Source organism: Natrix helvetica, assembly GCF_964273705.1.
Source record: "Natrix helvetica genome assembly, chromosome: 2".
NCBI classification, from domain to species: Eukaryota; Metazoa; Chordata; class Lepidosauria; order Squamata; family Natricidae; genus Natrix; species Natrix helvetica.
Window position 1 is genome coordinate 58,186,371 of NC_138552.1, and position 11,423 is coordinate 58,197,793.

Genomic DNA, 11,423 nt, shown 5'->3' on the forward strand with positions numbered 1-11,423 from the left:
GAAGCAAAGTGCCAATCTTTTTATATTTGCATGTTAAACATTCATGCACCAAATGATTCTGTCACAGAAAACATTCTTATTTATAATGTGCAAACATTTTTATATTTTTCTTTCTATACTTAGAATTTACATCCTTGCGGTGTTCCTGGCTATTTGAGATTTATAGGCTTTAGTGATTAATTTATAATCAATTTTTGGTCCTTTGCTTTGTTTTTATTATATTGCTGGTTGTTGATCTCTTACTGATGCTACATTGCTGTTTGACTATGTGGTGTATTCAAAAGGGAGACTACATGCCTTTTATAATTAATAAATGCACTTAATTGTGGATATATATATTTTTACAACAAAGCTATATTCCTACAAATATTGCATTCATTAAAATGAAAAATATAAGCTATTCAAAGAAGGAAAGTCTTCTTAGATTATATCCGCCATGCTGAGAACTCCTAGCTTTTGAAGGCACCACACTACTAATAAGGAAAGAATTATATACCGGTATTACAGAGAACTAGATATGAGTTGTAAAAATCCAATTAACCACTAGATAGCAGCAAAGAGTTATCTGCATTTTATTGCTCTCCAGCAATATTTGTAGTCACATCCTGTTGCCTTGTAATAGCTGGCACACTCACTCACTCATTGAGCCCCCAAGTCATCATCAAAACAATAAAAATTTAAAAATTCAAATGAAGACTTCCAATTGTCCAAATTGTTATTTCCAAGGACAATGTGTTCCAATAATTTCTGGCTAAAGATAGGATATCTTTGGAATATCGAATTTTTGATTATGCTTTTTATGGGCAGGAGAATGAAGGAATAAATGGTGAAAAGCTTTAAGTTATCCACAACAGTTTAGAGTTCCCCATTTGTCCATTTCTTGGTCTTTTAAGTACTCACATTCTTAAACAGAATGTAATTACTGAGGAAATTAACTTTATAGCCACAGATTGTGGTGTCATGATAATTTAGAGCAATAGGAAGGATGTTTTCTTAGCAATCTTTTTTTTATCTCTTTCTTTTTTTGTTATCACTTAATGGCATTCATTAAAACTGATAACAGAAATAGCTTTTCTTTTTAAATTTCCTACCAAGCGTCCAGTTTAGTTGAGTTAACTTTCCTTGGAACAATATATTAGTGCCATGCTCAATTGACTTTCTTTATAAAGGAAATGAAAGTCCATTCTCTGCACCAGTGGAAACAATATAAATATACATGCTTCTGTCCTTTTGTTAAAATAATTGTAAACCTTAACAAAATCTGTCACAGACAACCTCTATATTGTGAGACACGCAGCTTGCCAAAGTCAATTTTTTTTCCGTCCTCAGCAAAGCAATATTTACCTTTGGAATTCAGGGCTGGTTAGCTACAAGCCAAAGCAGAAGCTTTCATTGTCAGCCAATCAGTGGCTTCTCATTTCCTTTCTCCTGTTTTTTCCCTGCAGCCACAAGATATATTGACTTTCTGAAGGAACCGGTGTTCAGACTCTGAAATTGCACTCCTTATCTTTTAATCATTCGATAATACTGAAAGTAGACCGGGGAAGAAATCAACAGATCGTCCTACTTAGCTATCTTTCTTTCTTTCTTTCATCCTTGTCCTGGCTGGTCTTTAATTTCAGTACAACAAAGCTCCTTCTGGAAAAATCTGAGAGAGTTGTTTTCCATCAGCTGAACTCTTGCTCTCATTCTTAACCAGTTTCAGATTAAATGTGTCTTCTACAGACTTTTAAGGGAAAACATGCCCTGCATTATTCAATTGTCTTACCCTTGCTTTTATCTTTAAGTTTATCTTTACTGGTCTCCAATAATTTAAATGTCCTAATTTTAGCATATATTTCAGTTATATATTTAGCATAAATTTCAGTTTTAGAGGGATGCAGTAGCTCAGTGGCTAAGACACTGAGCTTGTCGATCAGAAAGGTTGGCAGTTTGGCGGTTCGAATCCCTAGTGCCATGTAACGGAGTGAGCTCCCATTACTTGTTCCAGCTTCTGCCAACCTAGCAGTTTGAAAGCAAGTAAAATACAAGTAGAAAAAATAGGAACCACCTTTGGTGGGAAGTAACAGCGGTTACTGTGCCTTCGGCATTTAGTCATGCCGGCCACATGACCACAGAGACGTCTTCGGACAGCGCTGGTGCTTCGGCTTTGAAACGTAGATGAGCATTGCCCCCTAGAGTCAGGAATGACTAGCACATATGTGCAAGGGGAATTTTTACCTTACTAACATTAAAAATTGTCATATTAAAGGTTAACATTAAGCATGGATATAAGACTGGCCCCATGGATGACATAAAAATGTAATCAGAAATATTTCAACATTCCCCTTCTTATTGCCCAGTATCCCTCTAGCTTTGGATTGTTTAGTTAACCAGCACTGCCGGTTGTGGTTGGCAGCCTGATTGGTATCAGAACTACCCAATGTGGAATGGGGAAAGACAATTCTTTTCTGGAACATCTTTGTTTTGAAAGGAATTTCATGTGTGAAACCATGGAGGGGAGACAAACAGAAGAAATAGAGTTAGTGTCTCTTTTTTGCAATAATCCCTTTACCCTTTTTTTCATTTTCCTGCCGGACTATATTTAAAAATGTGTTAATCATTCATCTGGATTTGACCGAAACTATATTTTATTAATAATATAAAACTTTGTATTTAAAAAAGGAAAAGAGCTGGTAAAAATCTTTTTGGATTAAATATTTGAACTGATTCTGACTCAAATAGATTTCCTATAAAAACATAGGAAATGATGGCTCTAGGAAGTCTACAAAATTAAGTTTGCTCTTAATTTAGATGTAAGTTAGCTGTATAGTTCTAAGTTAAAATAATAAAGTACACAATAACAACATTAAAAAGTTGTCATTGTATACTTATTGATGTTCTATTTGTGAAATATAATTTGTCATTCATTTTCTAGCTCCTGTAGTGTTTTTAACCTATCCCTTCAAAGATACCTGTTTTCCTACAACAGATTTCCCATGGTTTCAGTTAATGTTAGTTGTCCCTTCAACAATCCAACTAATAAATTGAGAGATAGAATGACCTTTGTTTCTTTTCTCAGTCTTGGTTCCAGATTCTGCCTTTAGTTGTGTTTTTTAAGTAAGCCGCCTGCATATGTAAGAGATTCCTGATGATCACTGCCCTCTCTTATGATCCATGTAGGAAAAAATGAAACCGGCACTGGAAGAAATTAAGAAGCACTGGAGGACAATAAAGGCACTTCCAGGTAATTAGAGTCTGTCATTATTACATTACTCCTTCTTGAATGCTCTTTAAGATCTTCTCAGTCCTCCAAGCACTGGGAGGAAGGAGATCGAGTAACCAGACCTTCACTGTGTGGAGGGAGCTATGGAAATGATCTTGGAAAAGCCATCCAGGCATCCACAATAGCAGATGCAGAAGCATGCATTAAGCCTGGGATGACTTCCCATAACTTCCTGAAAGAGGGAAGGGAAAACATGCAGACTTTTAAGATTTTCTTGCTAATGCCTATCTCAATAAAGTTGTGTTCTAGTCTTCTTGTGGAACAAGTTTCCTTGTATAGTTGACAACATTATTACAAGTCTTTTACTGTGTTTCAAGAAAAGCTGGTGATTTACCTTTGTTAGTGAGGTTGGCATCTAACCTTCAAGGCACTACACTGTCTGTGGAACACTTTCTGCAGCTTTATCACAACCCCAACATCAGAAAGATTTATTAACAACTAACCTACCAAAAACCTTGGTGCAACTAACAGAGCATTTTGGCCAGAATTTATCTCAACAAACAACACCATAGTAGCATTTAGCCTATAGCCGAATTGTATCTCTGTGTTCTTATGATAGTTTGCTAAAGAAATTTGGAGGAAACCAGGAACAATTTCTGATATTTAGAACTCAGTGTGAGTTTCTTATAGCCAATCAGCCAGTAGGATTTCCAACAGATTGCACCAAGAACTTGGACCCTGAGTTTGCTGAAAGAAGGGGCAGCCAACTACCCATTATTGATGTTAACAATCCAGTATTAGACAGTATCATGATTTAGAGCATAAATTGAGTATGATTAGGAGGACAACTGTAACCATGAGATTCACAAACTCAAGCAAAATCAGAATAGAATGCATCCCAGATTATATGAAGGAGCTATTTCAACATTTCCTGGTAATAGGTAGCTGGTTGGAAGAGTTGATGTATGGGAGAAAGGGCAAAGGGAGTGGGTTTTATGGGAATTTATCACCATTCCCCTCTTCCCAACAGTTTCATTGGAATCCAGCACTAAAGAGACCTCATTTTATACGTTTACTGTATAACTCTTATAAATAAACCCAATTCTTGCACAGCTAAAGTTCCTGCTTTGGACTTGACTTTGAATAGCCATAACTATGGATCTGTAGGTCACATTGAAGGAAGTTGATCAAAATGAAGAAGGAATATGAATCCTCAACCGCATTTGACACAAGGTACAGCAAGCCATAGTTTTGGCTTGATTAATAATGGAGAAGCTTCTTCAGATTAAAAATACTTTCTGTCAAAGACAGAGAGTGTATTTGGATGGCAAATTGATTTTTCTCTCTCTGAGAATTCTTGCAAATGATTCATGTCAGAAACATTTTAAAACAGAATCTGCAAATGCAAAGTTTTTAATAAATTGGAGAAATGTGCCTTTGATCTACCCTAAATATAAGGCTATTGGGGGCTAGATATTCCAATGATATGGTCTCTACTGAACTCATGCAAGGGCATGAGAATATACTTCTGTTTTTAAAAGAACCATTGATTTGTTAGCATAAGGTGTTCTGACTTTTGATTCCTTAATTGTTGTAAACCACTGATATCTATCTTGACTATACACTTTATTTATTAAGGCAGTTTTATTGTCAAAAATAAATTCCAATATTGACAATAATTCAGGAAATTTTAGACATTGCTAATGCATTAAGATGAAAAACTGTAATTTGTATGTTTTAATTGAATATGCCTCCATTTCACAACATCAGAAAATCCAAAATCTTCTTGTAATAACTCAAATGGCATAAAACGTGATTACCAATAATATATTCAAACCTACTTAGATTGTACAGTAACAGAGTGCTCCAAATTTACAACAGCTATTTTATTTAAATACCTTCTGTGATCAATGAACAATCTTTTTTCACCACTTAGGAATCATGGGCCAATGAAATGGCTTAGGTAATGCTTTTCACATATTATGAAGAGCATAATGTTAGCATAGTTAAGGAGCTTGCAGTGATTTTTTTTAAAAAAAGCTTGAGCTGTACCAAATATTTTTGGCATTCAGTTATATTCCTGTAGGGCTCAGCTCTCAGCATCCTCACTCAGCTTGCAGTACGTACCACCTGTGCGTTGGGAGGAGAACCAAATAGAGGATATGTACTGCTTTAATGAAAGTGGTCCTTCTTCTGGCACACAATAACCCCCGTAGCATATTCTGCTTCTTTTCCAGATGGTCTTAGATCTGCAGTTTAGCACTAAATAGCCACATTTGGAACACACACAGATACAGTCTAATTGTCTCAAAATGGCATTTTTAAAAAGTGACTAAGGTGCTGTGATACAATGGGGAAATTTGAAAAGCCACAAGTAAAAGACATTTTTAATCTAAGAAGCCTCAGAGCAGACTGCAGAATGGGATGGGTGCCAAACTAAATCCGTTATTTCACTGTGGTCACAAACATTGCTGAATAGGTGCCAACTAAGCCAGCAGCAAAATTCCAGGAATAATGTGGCATCAAAGTCATTTTGTATTAGAAGCTTTCCATTATGCTCATCCAGCTTTGCATTAGCATGCATTTCTTTCCAAAAACCTGTTTTAATGTGGCTGTGTTTTGCATTGGGCTAAATACTTGATATACAGCTCCATAGGAAAATATTACAATTTGTCTATTCCTTTCTACAAATAATGTTCAGTGTGTAATCCTCTGTAAACCAATAAAGTATAGGTAATTACATTTAGTGATCTGCTTGGACATCAGGAACTCCATTCCATTTTTATGGCCTTTTTAGCCTCCGTGCTTCAGAGGTAGGGGATATTAACTCCTAGAACTCAACTACAAAGCAATACTGAATTCAGTCTATCTTAGTCAGCAGCAACTGGACTTTGTTATAAACATTTTCAGCTTTATAAGCTTACAGTGTTGATTTTTGATCATTCATTTCAATGAATGGAACAATTAAATCACAATGTCAAGGTTCCGAATAATGAACCCAACCAATTCAGCAATCTGAGACTTTCAACTTCCCCAAAGAACTGTTTTATTGAGGACCTCATGTTGGCACGAATGAAAACGAAACCAGCTCTAAATATTTTCTGCGGTTTCAGTATAATTAAAGAATAGACAATTCCTTCCCTCATGGTCGCAAGTCACATTGTCCAATGAGGTGTTCTGGCATCTCCATGGCAACTCTCCTCGGTCTCTGGCCAGCACCTGTTGAGATGACTTTGGTTCCCACGGGATGGTTGCTGTCATTGTCTGGGCTGACATTCCAGACTTCCCCCCTCCCACTCTGTGGCAATCTGAGAAATGGAAAGATGGCTGCAGCAGGCCTGAACCATTGAAGTTGATACACTAAATTAAGTGTAATGGAAGGAAACCTGAATCCGGATCTCCCTCAAACATTTAGACATCAGTATCTGTAGAGACTGAATACTATTTTTTTAATTTCTTGGTTTTGACAAAATTGGTTTTTATTCCTTTGGCTTTCATCATTGGTTTACCAAGTATAGGCTTTCGTAGTTTTCCTTTTCATGTAACATCTCTATGTACAGTATTCCATTGTCATGAACCTGCCCATTGAGATTATAGTTCAAATCAAAATACCCTGTTTCCCTGAAAATAAGACCTCCCTGGATAATAAGCCCAATCAGGCTTTTGAGCGCATGCACTAAAATAACCCCTCTCCCCAAAATAAGCCCTCTCTCTTTTGCAACACAGCAGCAACCATGAGGCGACCAAGCCTCCTGCACCTCAGAAATAATAAGACCTCCCTGCACTTATTTCGGGGGGGAGGGGGGGTCAAAAGAAAATAAGACCCTGTCTTATTTTCGGGGAAACACGGAATACATAAAAGGTTTCCTCCCTTTGTGTTCATACGTAGAATGTGGTAAATAAACAAGGTGAACTTAAACTGTAAGCACAGGAAAACAAATACAACTTAATAGGTATAACAGACTTGATGTGATGATTCTCATGATTGGAATATATTGAAAAGCAACTGAAGGATGCTTTTTTTTAAAAAAAACTGGAACAATAGAAAAGGAGAATTTGCACACTAAGTTAAAAATATTTACATATCTTGTCAAAAATAAAAATGGTTTAAATACAGGTAGCCCTTGGCTTACGTTCCCAATTGAGCTCAACTTTTCAGTGTTTAAGTGATACATTTATTAAGTGAATTTTGCCCTGTTTTATGATCTTTCTTGCCACATTTGTTAAGTGAATCACTGAAGTTGTTAAGTTGGTAACATGATGGTTAAGAAAATCTGGCTTCCCCATTGATTTCACTTATCAGAAGATTGCAAAAGGGGATCATATGACCCAGGGACACTGCAACCATCATAAGTATGAGTGGGTTGCCAAATATCCTGATTTTGATCATGGAGCCATGGGGATACTGCAATGGTTGTAAGTGTGAAAAATGATCATAAGTCACTTTTTTCAATGCTGTCATAACTTTGAATGGTAATTAAATGAACTATTGTAAGTTGAGGTCTACCTGTGTTAAGGAGCATTTGGATTAAATGCTACCAAGTGACCAGAGTGTTCATAGGATGATTTCCACCTAATTAGTTTCATATGGTGGTATTTGTAGGAATGCAGTTAGATGAAATTCCTATCCAATCTATTTTGAAATCTCTGAGAAAAGTTGGAATAAATGCCATAAAAAATAAACAAAGGAAGAATACAATAGATCAGAAGATATGATCAATGATTTGCCTGCTACCAGAAATCCAACAGAAATGTTACAAGCCAGAACAGAGAAAGAGAACTTCCACTAATCCTGTAATGTCTTCCTTAACTCTAGAATTCAGACATAGAGTTAAAAATAGAATTGAATACATACTTTAAACTTAAGTCATAATCTGCATGTATCTATTTGGATTGTCTGAGGCTGAAACTAGAATTTTTTAAAAAAATGATTAGAACATTAGCCCCTGCCTTATCAACAAAACTGGAAGAAGGAGGAAGAAATTGTTCCGAATGGGATGGAAGGCAATTAGATCACTGCAAATTGTTCTTGCAAAGCCATACTTTATCAGAAGCTTGCACAAAAGGAAAAGGAAATAGGGATGCTATTTCAGTCAAATTCTCTTAATTTGCCCATACACTACATGACAGAATTCCTATTTATTTTGAATGAGTTTAAAGTATAAAAACCAGAACAATTGTACACTAAATTGTGAAAGGAATTTTCTGGTTGAACATTTTAATATTATCTATTCCAAATTGTGGAAAGCAGAATAAAATGAAAATTAATGAGATGGGAAGGGAGTCCTAAAAGAAGGAATGAAGTGTCATCAGGAATACATAGAGAACATCCAAGAACTGATAGGCACAGGGCAAGGTCGCATGGATTCCAGATTTTTCTTTCATTTTATTCAGAAACAAAGATAGAAATAAGTGAATGTAGACTATGTTTATTCAGAATATAACTGTATGAGCAGTTTCATTTTTCAGCAACTTCAGCATTGCTAGTATTTATATTTTAGTGAATAATTTCATACCTAAAAATAAGTCTTTTTCCCTAGACCTTTCTTTTTCAAAACCATTCTAAGGAAGCTACATTAAAATAAGATGTGCCTAAAATATGTATGTCCCTAGATTTCTTGTTTTGGGAAATATTCTACTTATCATTCTATGTATAAAGGACTTATTGAATAAATTGGTATGGTGCCATGCACTGTCAAACTGAAAAAAACGATATGTGACTCCCTGGTTAATCCTCTGGTAGGCAAATATTTATTCTTCTTTTTTGGTGGCTCAGCAGTTAAGACACTGGGCTTGTAGGCTGGACCCAAATGCCATGTGACAGTGTGAGTTCCTATCCTTGCCCCAACTCCTGCCATCCTAGAAGTTCTAAATTATGCAAATGAGAGTAGATAAATAGGTACCACTTTAGTGGGTAGGTAACCGTGCTCCATTACATCATGCTGGCCACATGACCATGGAAATGTCTTCAGACAGGGCTGCTCAATGACCTTGAAACAATGACCTTAGAGATGAGTGCCACCCTGTATAGTTGGCAACGACTAGCAGAGTGAAATCTGAAGGGACTCCTTTACCTTTTAAAAAACTTCTTCAGTCAGTCACACACTCGCACACCAATTCCAAGCCAAGATAAACAGGAGTGGTTGAGGTAAGACCTGGTGACCTGCCTTTTCTTTGCTAAGAAAATTTAATGGAAAGGCTGTCAAATTAATCAGATAAGGTGTCCAATGGTAGAGCCCTCAGGCTAGAAGGCACCCAATAAGCTACTTGGGGAAAGCAAGGCTCTTCCGTGAGTAGTCAAGGCATTAATGAAGTGCCTGGGGCAAACCCAGCAGGCATCTTAGCTGCTGATGCTGACATTGGTGAAATCAAGGTCCTGCACTGCTTAAAGGCACATTGGATAGCAACGTGGAATGAGCCATGGTAAATTTCATATCATTAAACAGGAGATGCCAGGTTGAAAATTGACTTCCTTGACATCAGTGAGCTTCATTGGATAGATAATAGCTAATTCCAGTCTGAGGGATTCATTATTCCTTGGGACATGACACCAGGAAAACAAACGGAGTGGCATTTATCAAAGCAAGAAAAGTATCCACACAATTAAAAGATTCTCAATGGTTAATTATCATATTATGATTATCCAAATCTGTGCCAAGCCCCTCAAGATCACAGTTGTCCAAGCCTATCCCCCAACAACTATCTATAAAAGAAGAGAGACTGAAGGAGCCAAAATGTGTAACTGGGTAGAGAAAACTAGAAAACTGTTCAAGAATCAAAAAAGATTTAAAAAAAGATGACACATACAATACAAGTTTACTTTTCTTCCAGAAGATAAGTCATGGAGTAATGGATTCAGCTAGGAAGGCTTAGTGAATAGAGAAGGATTTCCCTTCATTCAGTTTGTTCAAGTAGAGGCTGGACAACCCTCTGCCTATTTAGAACAAGTGTTTGGACTTTAAGTGCCTGCCTCCAGCAGTATGATTCTGAAATTTACTCCTACCAAATACAAATTGTATAGATTTGCCTTCAGTGTCTCTTGAGCATCTCTCATTTTGAGAGTGATGAAGCTTGCATGTGTAGTCATCTGCTATCTTAAACTGTTGCTAAGGTTTCACTTCTTTCTCTTCTTAACTACAAGGATCAAAATCATTTCCCCATATATCTGGGGAGATTATATCAGCTCCAAGGCTGATAGCAAGATCAACAGAAGTTTTATGCTAGCAAGGCAATAATCTTCAGAGTAGACCTGTGTGCATTTCTCAATACAAGAACATTTCTTCAAGAACTTGTGTCAAATGTTCATAATCTTAATTATTATAATATTTTATTGCTTTCATTGTTTGAAAAGCATTCTTAAAGTTCAGTACTTTCAGCTACTTTTATTTTTGGATATAATCCCACACTAAAGGGATTCATAGCCTCACACTCATAATATTGGCTCCGCAATATTTGGGAGAAAGGAAAAAGAAAACATTCCTTAAGTAGTTTTTCTTTTCAGTATTGAGCTTTGTTAATGTTGCAGGCACTGTTAGAACAAGAAATCTGAAAGGTTTCCCAAGAGATATTCTGCACTCTGTGTGCCAGTTCTGATAACGTCAATATTATTGTATGGAATTAGTAAAATATGATGAAAAGTGACTTGAACAAATGCCATATGCACAGAATCACACAGAGAGAGAGAGAGAGAGAGAGAGAGAGAGAGAGAGAGAGAGAGAGAGAGAGAGAGAGAGAGAGAGAGAGAGAGAGAGAGAACAATACACATGTTTTATCTAAATAATCCATTTTGCTATTGGATTTGTATGTTTGCGTTTCCAATCAAATTTACCATTCATCTAATGAATGATTGATAGTCTGCTAAAATATATGCAGCATATGCAATACAAAAAGACCTAAACCCATTTCTTATCTTTTAAGTAATAGCAAATCAAGGCACACCAGTGAATCTTGCTTCCTGTTTCTACAGTTCCTGTGTCTAAGTCTGATTTATAACTTTTCCTCTCTCCTGCACTGACACAAATGTTCATATAGCATTTTAAAAACTTTCCTGCCTCTTCTTAAGAATAGATCATCCCATTTCTAGTCTATCTGTAGCCATCTAAGATGCCTTTATTCCCAAACCAACTGTACCCAATTTTCACATGAATGAGAATTTTTTTTAATACTCATATATATTTAAATATACGTGGATCTAAGCATCTACCACCCCTATCCCCCA